This window comes from Cotesia typhae, unplaced genomic scaffold (assembly GCF_013202065.1).
Source record: "Cotesia typhae breed Kobodo isofemale line unplaced genomic scaffold, CoteBio_Ctyphae contig_122, whole genome shotgun sequence".
NCBI classification, from domain to species: Eukaryota; Metazoa; Arthropoda; class Insecta; order Hymenoptera; family Braconidae; genus Cotesia; species Cotesia typhae.
In genome coordinates, this window is record NW_027423714.1 from 998,515 (window position 1) to 1,017,340 (window position 18,826).

General features: G+C 28.1%; 1 long non-coding RNA gene across 1 annotated transcript; it reads left to right on the plus strand.

Moving 5' to 3' along the window:
• Positions 1 to 4,314: 4,314 nt before the first annotated feature.
• LOC141532775 (uncharacterized) lies at positions 4,315 to 5,517 on the plus strand. Its single transcript, XR_012480129.1, has 3 exons — positions 4,315 to 4,329; positions 4,389 to 4,922; positions 5,252 to 5,517. It is a non-coding gene; the product is annotated as an uncharacterized LOC141532775 (long non-coding RNA).
• The last annotated feature ends 13,309 nt before the right edge of the window (positions 5,518 to 18,826 follow it).

The following is an 18,826-nucleotide window of genomic DNA, read 5'->3' on the forward strand; positions in this document are numbered from 1 at the left end:
TTTTTTATAATACAATTTTATTTCCATATGTATGAAAAAAAAAAAATTAAATATTAATTAACTTTTTCAGATCTAGAATTTTTCTTTTCCGCATTTTATAAATAGTAATTAATACATTTTTTAGACTCTAAGGATATTGGAGATCTAGGCGTGATAAAAAAATTCAAGGACTCTGACACTTCCTGGCACGTGATACTCCAATAGGTTCTAGGTCCCCTCAATGTATCAATTCCTGAGGGATTTAAAACTCCAAATCAACTTATATTTTTGACGAACCACTTGCCCGAAAAATTGTATCATATTTTAAGTAGTAATGTATAGATCATATCCGTACATTCACAAGTTTGCTACCCTCCATAATCCACGACCAAGATGTTGACTTTTTGCCTTCTTCACTGTCTTTTATTTTTTTTCTGCCTCGTCAACAACTGAAGAAAGTAGATGTCTGTTTTTCCGGATTTCCTGTGACTTTACTTACGTACGGCAATTTTTTTCACTCAACCCGGAAATACTAAAAAAAAAAAAAAAAAAAAAAAAAAATACGATCTGCATATTTTGCATATTTTTTTGCTACAAACAATTTTTTTCCACTTTTTGCTGTGAAAATTAATAATTAAAAAAATCAAAATTTATTGTACTGGTATAAAAATTAACTTGATTAATTAAAGAGATAAAATATAGAAAAAATTCATCCAAACTTTTTCAAAAAAATTTAAAAAGAAATTAGTAATTAGTTTTACTAAGAAAAAGAAATTTTTTCGAGAAATCAGTAATTAAACTAGAAAATAGTAATTTTATAGAAAAATTAGTAATTAGAAAAAGTTTCTTATTTTTCAAAAAACCAATGATTAAACAAAAATAGTGATCAATTCGTTAAAAAATAACGTAACTATTGGGGATACTATCGACAAAAATACCATTGCTGCTGAATACTCCAAAAAATTAACTTATCAGGGAATTTTGAGTGTTTTGAGTTTGGAAATAACTGAAAGTTCTAGACCTGGCTTGCAGAATCAAGCGTTTTTCAGATTATTTTTATATACATGCATGAAAAAATAAAATTTAGTAATGCAGCTGTAAATCGTAGCGTATCAAAGGGAGGAGATGATGACATCATAACGAGCCTCAGAATGTCTGGATGTATATATGCTACAACAATAGAAGCGCGAGAATCCGTTACAATAGACTGACCAATAAATAGCTTGTAAATGGGCGTGCAGAGAGGCGAATCGCGCGACAGAATTGTGGAAAACCGCTGTCGTTTCTCCCTATCTCATTTTTTTCCGGGGCGTTTTTGTACTATTTTGCTCGGCAGTTTTGCTGTAGACTATTCAAGTATTCGGCTATTGTCATTTCAACTGTGCTATGGGTCCTTCGGACTATCCACGTGCCTCTATGTCTCATTTAGGGAAAAACTCGGACATCCCCGAAAAAACGTAACCACCGTATAATTGTTGTGAATGACTTTATAGGCGGATCAGTCGTTCTAAATTGGGTAATAAATATGTTTTTTTTTCTGACTTCTCCTGACCACCTGGAATTACTTTTTTTTACATTTATGAAATTGCTATTAGGTGAAAAAAAAAAATAGATAAATAAAATGAAGGAAAATGGTCTGATAGATGTATTTCTTAAAGGACTCTATAAAAGGTGAAATACGATAATTTTACGCTCTGGTCCGTATAGGAGACATGGTGGTAACTGTAGAAGACACATAGGGTCGCCCGGCTAAAAGCCAAATGTCACAATTGGTTCAGTGATGAAATAAAATAGCCATAAAAGCTCTTTAACTATTAAAAGACACAAGTTTTTTTTGTGTATAGAAGATAGGATACATACATATGTGTTTGTTTTTATAGAATCTCATATGAGTGGCAATATTGATCGACTGTTCACTGATAGAATAAATTATAGTTTGGAAAGCTAAAAATGACGGCTAAAAATTTGATCATTTTTAAGTAATTTTTTTTATGACCAAAAAGATAGAGCTTTGAATTTTTTATGATATATTTAATGATACTTTATTATCGTAACAAAAATTTTTAGAAATTAATCTCCTCAAGAAGACACTAATTTTAAGGAAAAGGTTGTTGACGGTTTTCATGATTCCAGCTGATTGACGTCAGAAATAAAAAAAATGAACAACCCTGGTTAGAAAAGAAAAAAAAAGCTTGGAAAATCGAAAAGTGCACGGCTGATAATGCTCATTTAATTATGAAATATTAATAAAATAAAGAATATGAAAAAATATATATAAAACAATATTTTTCTTGTTCTATTGCACTAAATCAATTATTGAAAAGTGCCAAATTAATCTCCATTAAATTATCTTGACAATAGCATGCAAAATATATTGATTCCACGAACTAACAAGACTATATAACATTAAAAATAGTTGCTAAAATGAGGCGAAAAAAATTTTTCGATCGTAAAGCACTCTCTGATGCTTCGCATTATGAGTCGTGCAATTAAAAACGATTGACAATATTAATTTTTCAAAAGAGATTAAATTAAACAATATTTAAAATATTTAGAAGTAGTATAAAGAATTCAAATTTCATTATTTTCAAAACTTAGAAATCAATTTTTTTACTTAGGAAGCATTTTAATCTCAGCCTTTGGCAATAGAATTGATACAATTGTCATAATGTCATAAAATATTTAAGATATAGTTGAAAAATTTTTTATTAATTAAAATGACCTTGACATCATCACAGAAAAATTATTTTTATCTAAGAAAAATAATTTACAATGTATAGTATTAATGACTATGTAATTTCTAATATTTGTAACCATCAATTTTCATAAATAAAAAAAAAGTAATTAATTTTATAATCAGAATTTCACGTGACTATTGTAGCAATCGTATTACTTTTAAAACATTACATCAGTATCCTATAAATTTAAACTAGAAAACGCATCATCTGGCCCACTCTCTACAGATGATTGACATCAGAAAGTGCGGTCATACATACGGCTATTAGGCGGTGTATGTCTGAGAAGAAAGATCACAGGAAAAGGTGAACAATTAACGTCAGAACGTAACTCATGACCGCTCAGGAATATACCGAGACATTTATGTCCTTACTAGTCGTTCAATGCAAAATACTTTCCGTGGATGTATAATATAGTTTCTATATCATATGCTGCTGCAAAAAAAATTTTATACGTCGTTAAAAAGTTTTAAACAACCAACTAAAACTGTTTTTAATCGACGTTTATTTATTTTTAATGAAATTTAAATTTGAAGCATACGTTTTAATTGATGAAGATTAAATTTAATAAAATAAATATTTGAAAAAATGAATTTATGTAGGTTTTTAAAAGTTCCGCAAAAAATTTTGCATTGCGAAAAAAATAAATAAATAACTCGATAGTGTTAGTGAGGTGAGAAAAATAAAATACTAACACAGTAAAGCACTCAGCACCGTGCGTGATACGATTACAAAATTATTGGTATATATCTTTTGGCTCGACTGTTAAGTCTTGTTATTACTTTTATTGCCTCTGAATTTTTATTTTTTTTTTTTTAGCTTGAATATTTAATGCTGTTAGATTAATTACTCAACTCAAGTTTCAAAACGAAATTATCAATTAAATTTTAATTTGATATTTTTATTAATATTTGTTTACTTAAGTAAAATTTTACAAAATTTTAAATCAGAGAAATTACACACAAAAAAACTTAATTTGAATCAAGAAAATAATTTTGAAGACCTTTATAGTTTTGATTTCAGTAAAACAATTTTTTAACTAAGAAATTGAGTAAATTTTACTGATTAAAGAATTGTTCTTTTTGATTGAAGACAATGAAATTTTTCAAAATTATGTTCTTGGTTCAAAAATTTTTCTGTTGATTCAACTCAATTTTTATTTTTTTCAGTGTATATAAATAGTCATAATAAATAACTTTAAGAAGTTACATTGGACTTTGATATAGATATATAATCTTAAAATAAATATATTAAGTTCATAAAGACTTAATCAACGCCTCAGACTTCAAATCGAAGTTTTACAATGAATTTATTGAACAATAAAGGATTTTATTATTACATCAGTCATTAAATATCGATTTGAGTAATTCGGCTTACAAGATAACGCAACGCATTGGTGACCAACATTTTAAAGTCGAAAAACAATCTAAAAATTGTTTTTAATTGACCTTGAGTTTGTTGATAAATGAATAAATAAACTACAGGGACAATAATATTCTATTGAAAAAAAAAAAAAAAAAAAAAAAAAATCTGAAATATTCTATTTAGAAAATTAACTAATTGTAAATTTTGATGTTTGTAAAACTATCTCTGAAAGAATTTTTTATTTTTTAAGGTAAGTTTTGAAAACTTTTATATTTTCTACATTTAACACAATTAAAGATAATTTTTCAGAAAATGTAAAATCTACAAAAATGATAAATTGGAGTTTATTTATTTTGATAATTTTTGTCATCGTGTCTTGTATTTTGTCGTCATCCCTTGCCTATTAGGGAAGATGCGGATTTTTTCAAAGCGAAGTCAACGGAAAATGTGTAAGCGATGGGCCGTACTGGAATTCAGCTTTTTCGGGATAACTTTAATGTAAATTTTGTTTAAAATAAATTAACTAGCTTGCATTTGATGAAAAAATGTTTTAATGTTGTAATTTTATAAAATTAATCAAGATTTAGAATTTAAAAGTCTATTTATTTGTACTATATATTTTACTTTGTTTCTAAAAACTCATTTCGAACGAATGTAAAAAATGATAAATTTAATTGTTATATTATGTAAAAACATAAAATTTTATCGAATTCTGAGTCATCGAGTGGGCTAAGTTTTAGTACTTCAAAATTCTGTATATAAACACTGCTTACTAACCTTCTGGTTAAAGTATAAACTGAAAAAAATCTGTTCACAACTTCATCGTTTCTCCAAAACTTAAAGGTATGTAATGTAATTATTTTGTTATGGGCCAAAAAGTTTTTGAAAATTTTTTAATCGATATATTCATCGTTTTTTATTGCTCTAAAAATGTAACATCAAAAAACAATCCTAAAATATAAAATTGATGAGTAAAATTATGTTAGTTTAGTATCGAAATTATATTGATACTAATCGAAAAAGTGGCCCCTGATTCCTTGTTGGTTCAGAATGAGATCACGCGCAATTTGAATTCTAGTTTATAATTATTTTTTAAAATATACCTCTCTTTAAAATTAAAAAACGAATATTTAACCACAGTAATTAATGATTTTTTTTCTCAAATTTTTTAGACAATGCTGAACGTAAATTTGAAATTGTTCATTTTGTTCATTTTTATAATTTATTCTCTAATGGTACAACTTTCATCAGCGATGCCTGAGTTTAAACCTGGACAGCTAGAAATGTTACGTGGGTAAAGAGAGAAAAGCTGATTTCATGTTATCAATTTAAAAATTCAACTTTACTTAAAATAATTTCGCATCGAAAATTGACTAAATTCTAAATTGATGTATTAACTGAATTAATTAGATGAATAAATTTATTAAATAAAATAAAATACAGTTGAAAATTTTTTTTCAAATGATTATTTTTAGGTGAATTCAAATTTAACGATTGTGTTTTTGAACTTTAATTTTTTATAATGAAGTAAATTTATATTGCACTATAAAAAGAATTCTACCCGTGCAAAAAATAATTTTTAATTCACTTATGAAATTTTTCTAATATTCTTATTAAAATGTAAAAAAAGAAAAACATACTGAGCCAAATTTTACAATATTTTTTTATACACTAAAAATTTTTTATATATAAATTTCTGGCCACAAAAATGCTCATTTTTTTCAAAAGAAATTTTTTCTCTCAGTGCACTCCAAAAATGTGGATTAGAGAGTAGATGCAAGTTTGTTTACATACAAAACTAATGAGACGAAATATTTAATGAAAATTTTGGGTAGATAGATGATTTTGTATCAGCATCTAATTGAGATATAGATTTGTAAGTGTAATGTGAATGAACACAGAAAAATGCTATCAATTGATCCAATGTGACTGTTAAATAATTAATGATAACACTAAATAAGACTTTTGTATAGTCTGAAATTTGCCTTTAAGACATTAAAAAAAATGGTAAATATCATGAAATTTGGCTTACTACTGTTTTTTTTTTTTTTTTTTTTTTTAAATTTTTCGAAGAAGTTGGAATGATTTTATGTCAAATTTATTATAAAGTTCCATTTATTTCAAAATTAAAGTTTTATATAAAATTCATAAAAAATTAATTTTTTTTGCTTGGAATAATTCTTAAAATTAGACAATAACAGAAAAGACAAATTATTATAAAAAACATTTCAGTCAAAATTAATTTTTTTTCCATATTTGTATGATTCATCCACACATAATAAAATTTGTGCGAAAAATGATAATTTTAATTGTTTTGTTATTGTAAAAATTTTAAAATCTTATCGAATTCTGATTCACGAAAAACGTGCTTTGAACAATATAAAATAACTTGATAAGATTCATAATTTAGAGCCCAAGTATTTTTAATTTCTAACTTTACTACTTTAAAATACAGCATTTTAGAACTTTGCAAATAATTCTTGTTAGATTATATTAAAGAAATCTTCAAAGCTCACTCTTGTAACAGCATAAGGAAGCAAATTCCTAGGAATTTATGGCTATTCCATAAACTTAGGCATTTGACAAGTCTTATAAACGTCTTAAGTATAAAAAATGTATATGAAGACATAAAACGTACCGACATAGAACGTCTTACAGAACTATTGCTGAGTTTGAAGAACCCGTTAATGATTCCTTAAGAAGTGTCGCAGAGCAAGTAATTTTAGTGCTTAAGAATATTTCATAGATAAAATTTATTCTAAATATTTTCAAGTCTTTATTATTATTTTAAAGCAGGATCGAAATTTCTACAGGCGTGCTAATGTCTATTTACAAATCAATTTCAAATTTGTATTGATTTCAAAACTAATTCATATTTGTGTCAAAATATGAATTTCAATCTTAAATTTATTTTGAATCAGAATTTTTTTTGCACGGGAATTAATTTTGTTGGAGTAAGTGAAATTTCTTGTGTCAAAAAAATTTTTTCTTTCGCTCAATAAAATAATTAGAAAGAAAAATATTTTCTTGGCTCAAGTGAAACTTTTTTTTTGTGTAGCGATTCCAAAAATTGAAGAAGTATGCGACGTAATATATTGTTTATGTATGAGGTATTAAAATTCAAGATACGTAAAAATAAATTATAATAGCTAGATTATGTACTCCAGCACGTAGATAAAACATTTAAAAATAACAAATATTACGTTGTGTATTTATGTTAGTTAATATTATGTGGTCAGCCATCTTGTTTAATAAGTTAAGTGACGACGCAGCTGCCCGTCTCAATGAAACATTAGTTTACATTTTGATGCTCAGTACACTTATTATAAGTTTCTTGATGGAGTTTAAGAGAGCCAGAGTGACAGCCGGAGCTTGAGAGAAAAAGAGAGACAGAGACTCGAGATTATGATGGTGAGAAATCGAGAGAAAAATTGTTCATTAGGAAGATGCGCGCACGCGATGATGTCGCCCTTATGACTTCGGTAATAACCACTTTGGATGATCTCGCAGGCTTTTATTTATAAATATCCATGTAATATGTTGTGCTGGGTAAATTAATACGATTAAATCCTCAATTAGCTTTTTTTAAATAGGGTACGTCATTATTTGAGCATGCATCCGATGAATGAGAGTGTATTTTGGTGATCACGAATACTTTTACCCGTATCATTTTTCATTTTTAATTCTTGTTATTTAAAGAGAGATTTAAAATAATCTGACCTATTGAACTTATTTATTCGCACTTTAATTGATTTATTAACATTTTATTTTAACTGGAAAAATTTCAAAAAAAAAAAAAATAAATAAATGGCGAATTATAATTTAAAAAAGTTGTTTTTACGCTTATTCATAATTGTTATCATAACTTATCTTTTTTAGTTGTTATTGTATCTAAAAATATTCATTTCTCCCCAGCACTTTCTTAATCTACCAATTAATCGTCACGTCACTCGTTCATTGTCGGAGTAATTAGAAAAAGTCAATTTATATTTATGAGCTACCACGATATTGTCATGAAAATTGAAATAAGAATTTAACTCACTTGTTTGTGTGGATATTTTCATAAGTCAAAGATTTTCGAAATTAATCTACTCGATAGATCTAATTAATTTATTAGACAAGAAAAAGAAAAATATACTATTTAAATTGATGCATTTTAGATTGTTAAGGATTGGAATTCATTGTAGAGATTTTTTTCATTGATCGGAAAGAAATCTTTTTGACCTGACTTTTATTTTTTTTTTTTTATATGAAAGTTTATCAGAAGCAAAATAATTGTGAAAAAAAAAAATTTTTTTAAGATGTCTATTTTTTGATGACGAAAAAAATTAATAATTTATAAAAAAATTGACATGATTAATATCGTTAGTCCGCTGTAAATAATAATAATCAGAAACTTTTGCAACATGTTTATGTTTTAAAGAAACTGTCTATAAAAAAACCAAAAAAAAAAAAAAAATCTTTAAAATTTGGAAAAGTATTATTTTTTCAAGATTTTTTAAAACCATTTTTTTAAGACTTTTTGGTTAATTTTTTGAATCCGTTTTTTTGGCGTATAAACCTATTTTCCAACTAAGCAGCTTTTGAAAGCTAAAAAATTATTTTTAATTGATTTCAGTATTGTGATCCTTTACCATTAACGTAATATAAATCGATAAATTATTGCTTTCCTAGATTAAAATTTTTAAGACACGTCAACTGTCATTTAAAAATTTCCCCCAAGACATTTGACTTAATATAAAAAAAATCCTTTGTAATAGTCATCCACCAACAAGCATTCCGAAATTTTTTGATTTGAGTAACTAAAAACAAAGTTCCTCCCCTAATTAATCAACAGAATTAAGTGATAACAGATAACTCAGCTAATTAGCTGTTTTAAACGAGGCACCTAGTTGTCATACATCGAACAAACAAAACGAGGATGACGATGATGAATAGCCGATGGGAAAGTTACCACCAGAATTAAGGGGATGAAACACAACGGAGCACAGAGGACTGCAAAATCGTGAACCGAGTTTCGAGGGAAGTACAAATGATGGCTATTACTGATGATGTACCTATATATACGACGTAATTCCCTGGAGAAATATGTGAAACGAACTTGTGGCTGATGTTTATTGTCACCTTTGCAGTACGCTGTACACATAACCTAGCAATAACAAATGAACCGAGTTTTGTTACCCTGCGTTGATTGTGATTAAATACTCTCTCTTTTTGTTTATAATTGTCATTTTCTAATGCGTTTATTATTGTTTATCATTTTTCAAACGCTTGTTCATTCTAAAAATTTATCCATCAATTAATATGTATTAAAAAAAAAATTAGTTCAGTAATTTGATCAAACTTAAAACCAATATCAGAAAAGCTTCTAAGAAGATTCAAAAAATTATTTTGGTTTTAGAACGTAATACCTCAAACTTAACTCTGTTGTATACAAAAAAAAAATTTCTTGAACCAAGAAAATTGTAAGCAAGACCGAGGTTATTTATTAAATAAAATCATCTTAGATAGAATTTGAATCTGAAGGAATTCTATCAACTTAGTGTCAACTACTTTGTAAATTTATTACAGTGTTTTAAGCCTAATATATCTTAATATGACAATTTTTATATCAGGCCACATCAGAAAATTTTTCCACGGCCTGATATTACTGATTGTTAGTCAATATTTTTTGATTTCACTGATCATAGCAACTAGTGAATAATTGATAGTAAAAAATAAGAACAACAATAGACGGTAATAAATAACAAATGAATATAATGGTAAAATACAAGTTGTTAAAGAGACAATTGTATATCGCGTTACTGTAAACAAAATTTATTTGAGTAGATTATGCAGTGGTTTTGACAAGGGTGTAGTATCACGCGAAAACAACACAACCAGCCGCAGTAGCAGCAACAACGGTAACAAGGGCGAAAAGACAAGAGAAGAGAATGAGAGAAGAAGAGATTGAGGATAGAGATGAAAATTAGGGAATAACTTTGTAGTATATAACAGCGCCATCAGGCTGAAACAATGTTAATCTATTTACTTCTGACGTGCTCTACTCACTTTTCTTCGCTCTTTTCGTTTTATATATTATAAACCCGCACTACCACCAAAAAAGTTTGCTTTGCTTTCCGCAACCAGTCTTTATCAGACTCGTATTTCATCACTGCCGTCCGTTTATGAGAGCGGGTAAGAAATTAACTTTTTCGCTAATTAACTCACTGGAGTTACTAACGAACCATGAAGAATGCATCGTCTTCTTTGTCTATTTCATATTTCGCTATCTTATTTTTCTTACGTTCTACTCCCACTATTATTATTATAATCATTATTTATCACATCAATGCAAAGCGTCTCCACACAATAGTAGCTTACAATATATTACCCAAAATCTTGGGTCAAAATTTTTGTTAATTATATTTTTGATGTGGAGATTAAATTTTTTTTTCAATTTTTAACGTGTAATTGATCAGAAATTTTTTAATAAGGATTTATTTAATGTTTAAATCGCTTAGGGATTTAGTAAGAAAAGTTATTAATTTAACGTTCGAACAATTTAAAAAAATTTTTGATAATTTTATGAAAATAGGGACTCCCCTTTTTTCAATCATAAAAATCGAGATATTTGATTATTAAAAAAATAGTGAATAACGGTGTTTTTTAATTTTTTATACAAAAAGTTTTTAACAATTGGTAGAGCCTCACTTCTATAAAATGACCGAGATATACTTTTCAGATTAAATGAATCTTTAGTTAAATTAATTTCAGCAAAAATACTCTGTAAAAAAGTTTTGTTTATCTAGTAATATTTTAGTAATATCACGACCTTGCTTTGTAAGTTTCAAACGTTTTTTTTTATAATAGATTTAACATGATATTGGTAGAATTACAAGACAAAAATACGTAAAACCAAAAAAAAAAATTTTGCAAGAAAAAAATTAAACTCTAGCAAGTTTACAGAATTATTGATGAAGATAGAAAATTTTATTGTAATTAAAAAAAAATTTTTATCATTTTAATACAAATTTGTTTGACTTAAAATGATAAAATGAGATTTTTGATTTAAGCTGTCTTTTGTATTTTTACATGGTCGAGTTTGTAAAAGTACACGACATATTTTTATCATTATTAGTAATAATTCAATTGGTAATAATTTATTACCAATTGAAATTTATGAATGTCAAAAAATTTATTACCAAACAAAGTATCAATGACAATTATCGTCATGTAAATTTGTTTCCAAAAATTTTGGTAAAAAATTGCTTCTTTTGTTAACCAGTGGTGCTTGTCAAAATAACTACGACTCGGTGTAATGTAAATAATTTGATATGAAAATTTTTAACTTGGATAGAAAAAAAGTAACACCAAGTACAATGTTAAACACAAATGTTTATTAAATAGAACGTTGAAACGTATTGGTCATTATGATTTTTTATTGATTAGAAAAATTGTATCGCTTTCACATCTTGCCATTGCGAATTTTTTTTAAATTGTAGAATCTCTTTTGAAATTAATTTCAGTATAAGTTCCGTATGTTTTTATTCCAATCAAGTAATTTTAATTCAACAAGATTAGATCTATAAAATATTTCGACATAAAAAGCATTTTATTAACACGAGATTCAGATTAATATTTTAATAAATAGACACTACTTACACAATTTTCTTGAATGTTTTACAATCATAATTTTATTTTATAATTTTTTTTTATTGCTTTACGGACGTCAGTCCTTATATTTAAATTAAACATCGGAAATTATGTGCGTTGTACAACGTATTAACAGCGTTAAATCGAGCGAGTTATCATGACAATTGAAAGTTCTGAAAATCAAATGAAACAGATTGAATGCATAGATGATAATGATGATAATCACAAACGAAGTAATATTACCGGAGTGTGTAGGACGATTCGGAGTCGTACATATACTTGTCACGTAACGTCAATGGGAATTCGATTTCCCGACGCGTCGTGGTCCCTTGTCGCTATTGAGACTCTATATACATACATGTATCCAGATCCAGAGTACAGTTGCGATGTACATATAGTACCAGTATATAACTATATAGAACTGAGATATATGCCGTAACATACGTACACACGTTACATAGAGTAACAGAAGTGCGACACTCGATGAAAGTTTTCCGGAAGTGGTAACAGCACTCTGGTCGCAGTCGACGTCGACGCGGAATCGATACGACTATCCATCTATCCGTCCATCTATCTATCCATCCATCCATCGAGGGAGATTTCTCGTCAAAGTATCATCTCCTATTCTCTTTCAAGGGGTTTTTTATCTCGCTCTCGCTCCAACTTGTTTTTCACTCCTTTTATTTTTTGTTTTATATTTTTTATGCTTGTCTTTCACGTACATATTTTCTTCGTACTTATACTTGTACTCTTTCCTTTCTCGCTTACTCCATCATTGTCCCTTGTACTCTCTGCTCTATTATACTGTCGTCACTCTAAGCCACCAAGTGCTCGTCGACCATTACCATAATGACAACGACGTTGAATTCGTGTTCAAGAGAACTCTCGGTACGGTATTATATACCTACCGACTCACTACTGAAAAATTATTTCCAGGGCATTAGTGACTCGATAAAGTTACTTTTATATGTACTCAACTTTTGTTTTCACGAAAAAAAATTTTCAAACTTTTTTTTTTTGGGCTTTTGTCCGACGAAAAATTTGCTGACCTAATTTTGTTATTTTTTTTTTTAAATAACAATTAAGTTATCCTAATTTTAAGAATTCTGCAGTTTTTTTTTGTATTATTTATACTAATATAAAGAGGAAAGATTTGATTGTTTGCATTAAATAAGCTCTGAAGCTACTAAACCGATTTGAAAAATTCTTTCACTGTTGGAAAGTTACACTATCCCGGATGACATAGGCTATATTTTATTATAATTCATTTTGAAATTTTTGATAAATATCCGTGCAAAGCCGGGGCGGATTGCTAGTATGATTGAATATCGATTGGTAAATAAATTTTATTCAATTATATCACTTGTTACATCAAAATTTTGTTCTCATATAAAAAATTCAGTATAATAATAAAAACGATACATCAAATAAGAAAGTATGATCTGAAATTACACTATGACAGTTCTTTTTCTTAAAATATTTTAATTTTGTACTTTGTAAAAATTTATCGAATGTAAAAAATGTACGAATTTTACTGTTAAAAAATGTCTCAATTACAAGCTGATACAAAATCATCTATGCATTAATCCAAAGCTTTCATTTTATATTTTACCTTATTAGTTTTTTAAAAAGTGTAAAAAATTTTCATAAAATCTGTAGTTTGCGATTGAAGTATAAAAAAAATTTCCTGAAATTCGGTTTATTTGTCTTTTTTTTTTTCTTACATTTTTATAAGAAAATTATGTTGTGGACGTTAAAATTTCTTAATGAATTTGGTTAGATAAAATTTTTTTCAGATTTTTGACACTACCCTCCGGGAAAAATGGATCAGATCTGGCCAGATATAATCAGATCTGACCAAATATAACTCAAAAAATAATCTGATTAGATCTGGTCAGATCTTTAAATTGTCTCTATCTGGCAAGACATAGCCAGATATAACTAGATCTGACCAGATATACTAAAAAGTTGTTTATTTTATAGTTAAATTTTTCATTTTTATCTTCAAGTAATATTCTTGAAAACCAGTGCAAATGCAGACAAATTTAAATTCTATACAGAAAAGTACTAGAAAGAAAAATATTTTGGTTAGTTTAAATACAATGAATAAAGGAATCAGAGGTGGAGAAACGGAAAAGTATCATCAGAAATTCGCAGCCGGTGGGCCAACTGCGATTTACTTACTATAGCTTCGAGCAGCCATACCGACTGGCAACTTCTCGAATAATAATTACTGGCATGAGCTTGATTCATCACGAAAGTTTTCTACGTAAGATGCTTTATCTGCGTGCCGCAGTCTCAAGAAAATTAATATGCTAATGCTCGCACATTCTCAAATCCACAGACACACTTACATGCACACAATTTATACATGCATAAATATCTTTACTTCTCATTCTCTCCTTTATTCATTAGCTCTCTTTAGGACTATCTCATAAGGATACACATACACAATGATAATTATTACATTTATTGTGTATACAGCACAGCTATACACGTACATCAAAATTCGTAACAAATATTATAAGGTCACGAAGTTTGTAAGTAATTAATTATAGTCTTTACTCATACAATCTCATAAATTAACTCAAATCCCCTTTTAAATATTTCATAACTTAAACACCAATTTAACAATTAAAACTTATTCAATACATAACTGAATTTTTATTTGATTACTTTAAAAATGTTTATTAATTAAACAGTTTAAAATTAAATTGAGATAAATTGTATCATAGATGTAGACAAGACAGGACTTAGTCTCAAGTATCTTACAAAATAACAATAACAATTAGAAAAAAAAAAAAATCATTTAATTCAGATAGAGACCATAAAATTACCCAAGAACTCGAGATCGTTTGAAATAATTAGCGGCAATAACTAAGTGTCCAAGAAGTGACGACACAACGCGGGCGCGTGACTCACGCACAAGTTCGACAATAATAACGGTCTCGTAATACATGTTAGAGAAAAAAATCTAATAGAACAACCCGCGTAGCGCGGCTTTCGGTACATAACACATATCTCTGATATGTCACTGTGACTGTGACGATAAATTGTTACGCCGCCACTGCCTATTATATCATTCCTATTTTTGATGTCTTCTTTTCATCTTCATTAATTCCCACATAAGTTTTTTCGTTTTATTTTATTTTGTTTATATTTGTATTTTTTTTTTTTTTTAATTCTAAGCATCCCATAAATCAAGCTAGTCTTCCATTACGTCCAGTAACGGTATTTACGTAGGCAGATATGTTTGCGGTGTAAGACCTTTTATCTTGGCTTAATCGACAAATCGCGATACCGTGTTTCCCATCGATTTACAGCTTTTTTTTTTCGACGGTAAAAATAATTTTAATTTATTGAATTAATTTGAAACTTCTGAATTAAAATTATTATTTTCAAGAAAATAATTTTCTTTTATAAAAGAAATGGCTAAAGAAGTGTTAATAAAGACACGAATCGTCGAGAAGCACACAGTACAACATTTTGCGTCAATGCGCCAAAAAATTTTGTGTTAAAAATTTTTATGTTAAATATTTAACACTTTTTTGTGTTAATTTAACACAAAAAAAGGTGTAATAAACTTTCTTCATTGTTATTTTCCTGATCCTGCACAGAAAAAAAAATTTACTTGAATCAAGTAAATAATTTTGAAGAATTTCATCTTCTTGATTTGAGTAGAAAAATTCTTAAACAAAGAAATTTTTCTTGGTTTAAGTAAATTTTATTTAGTTCAAGAATTTTTTGTCTTGATTTAAGTTAATCTTTTTTTCAGGGTACATCCTCTCAATTTTAAACGAAAATATTATGATGAGTTTTACTTGTAATACCATTTTCTGGTTTTTACAAGGCCGATTGTCTTAGCGTCTCCACATATAGTCTTTTTTCAACTTTCTATTATCAACAATATATTGCTCCCAGCCTTTATATATAATCAACACAATCTTTCAACTCTTATAATCAACATACTCTCCACTTTTTATTATCAATATATTTTTGAACATATCTTTCATTATTCTCCATGCGGCCGTGGACCGACTTGTGCTTTCTGTACTGCATTTACCCTATTCCTCACCCCTTTCTATCGGTTGTTGGAATAGTGGCGATGGGAAATCCACAGAGAAAAACCCATGCTAGTAGAAGTTCGGCTACCGGAGCGACCCCTGACGGTTGGTATTGGAATTATTCTAAACAACCGTGGGGGCTCGAACCCTCGCCTCACGGCATGATGTGCGACTGGAACTAACGGGATAATGACTTAGTTCGCTCGGCCATCATGCCGCTTTTGAAACATCCCATTCCTCTCCTTATTCCCTCTCAATGTCCCTCTTTCATCAGCCTTATAGGCATAAAACTGTGAGATGGTTTTTTTTCATATTTAAAATATTATTTTTTTTACCATCATTATTTATTTAAAAGATTGTTATTTGATAATTATAATTTAATTTAAGCTTTATATTTAAAAATTAACAGTTTTCAGGAGAGATGCTTCAATAAGAAGACCACTTGAATATTTATAAACAAAATTAATTATTAAGTTTTTATAAGGTATTTATTACTTAACCATGTAAAATGAGAATATTTTAAAAATAAATAACCTTTTTCAAATAAAAAAAAAATCCGCTTTTGAAACAAAAATAATTTTCTTTAATTAAGAAACTTGTTGGTTCCTCAAAATACTCTGCAGGCAAGAACATTGTTTATGAGCCAAGATATCTTTTTTTTCTGAGTATATAATGATACAAAAATAATGTTAAAAAATTAGATAACGCAACTTGAAGAAAAAGTTCACAAATAAAATTTTCGTGTTGTCCTCAATAACCATGCTTGCACCAATATTTTTTACAGTGTACCATTATGACTTCAATCGTTCATAAAATTATATAATAGCAAATTCCATCTTCTTCTTGGTCACAAAAAATATAAAAGCTAACTTATCTATTAAATATAAGACAATAATATGTAAAACTAAAAAAAATAGTATCATAAAAATTTCGTTAAAAAACCGCGAAAAAATTTTACTCGAAAAAAAATTAACTCGAACTTAGATAATTTTCACACAAAAAAAAAATATGTTGCGCATCGGATCAGCAGATGACAATGATGAACGTGTAATTTACTAATGAACTTGGAGTGGGCGGGTTTTGTATGTGTATGTGTGTAAACAGCAGCAGGATGGCATGTCGCTAAATCACTGGCCGTGGATAGGGGCACGCGGAAAGTCCAGATGCGACCCGAGATGAGATGCTCTCTGCTAATTTGCCCCTGTCATACTCAGCAATTTCACCCTCGTGGCTCTGACTTTGTGCGGTTCGTGGTGTTGCGCTTGGACTCGCTTCTGACATTGACCAACTGCTGACTATTGTCTTGCCCTGAAAATTTATAAATAATTTTCTTTGTTGAAAAATCCACTTATTAATCCAACACGAAGGTTAAAAAATTGAAATTATTGTACAAAAAATTTCAGCAAATTTATAATTTAGGAGCAATTAGCCATTCGAGTAAAAACTTACAAACTCATTAATCATGGTTCTTATCACAACTTTCTCTACTTACAACTTAAAATTTTATATCCTCATTACATTTATTATAAGTAAATTGTAATAAAGAAAATAACTGAATTACTTCTACTGAAATAAAATATCAACAGTAAATAAATAACGATAAGATAAAAGATTAATTTAAATCGGGATTTCACAATACAAGACTGAGCTATAAAACATATGAAGTAGTAAATCTAATAATTCATATCTGCATATATTAATATTTTTTCACAAAATCCACATCGATACCACACATTATATTAAACCATTAGGATATTAGATAGCAATAGTAGTATAGAAGTAGTTTGATGTTTTACAGTGAATAGTCTATTGTCTATTGTCTCCTTGACTTGCACCTTGGCAAAGTGTGTTCGTATTCGGAGATAAGATCAATGGAAAATGTATAATGAATGAGCGATAAATTAGTTGAGTGCAACATTGAATCATACTGGGTAAGATAACGAAGAAAAGTGATATAGGTATGTAATCAGAGAACGGATTGCTATCGTATCAAATATAAAATTAATTATAAGTTGTTTATAAATAGATTTTTTAGCTGAGTCCTGTCTATCATTTCACATATTATATCGCCAACATTTATTTTATCTTAACTTTAGATATTTTATACCTTTAACCTATAAGCTGCGAAAAGTATTAATAACATATGACAAACATATGGACTAATGTGATTATTTGTGACCTACAAATGAGCATTAAAAAATCATTTGTTTTTTAATTTTTTACTTTATTTTAGAAATTCGTAAGTTGATTAACATGTTTTATTAAACGAGGATTGGTTCAGTGAAGGGATCAGGACATATGAGCCCTTATTAAGGGGGATATCCACTGTAGGGATAGAAAAAATAGGTGATTTTCGGGAATTTTTTTGGCTGCGATAATAAAGAAGTTTGGAGATCGGTTTTTTTTTTATTTTATAAAGTATACATTGAAGATCATTCTCCTAAATTTTAATTGAAAAATATGATGTTGTTACAAAGTTATAAGCATTTTTGTGAAGCACCCAAAAAATTTTCCCTACCACGGTGGGATCTCTAACTCAAAAACGGATTATTTAAAACAATAAACCAAAATGCGTTGTAATCTGCATGCATGTGGTTATCGTTCTATGGAAGGGGTTTTGAAAATTTGTATTTAAAAAAAATCGCGACATATTAAAAATTTTTTCCTTTTTTTTTTTTTTTTCATTTTTTTGGATTCAAACAGCCCTAAAAAATTTTTAAAATCAAAATTTTCAAAATCCCATACGTGCAACTATAGCTACTGAATAGACGAATACGGTAAAAAAAAATAAGTTGCAAATCGGTTGATATTTATACAAATTATAAACTTTGATTTAACAAAAAAAAAAAATTTTTTTTAATGAAATTTCACAGTGGCTATCCCTCTTAAGCCAAATATATTTTACATAGCCTGATATGACTAGTTTCCGTTCGAGCCCGATATATTCTAATATGTCCACATATGGTCGTATTAAAAAATTTTTTCACGTAACGTTTTAATGATGATAATTACTAGAATCACTGAAAATATACAAGGTTTATCTAGCTA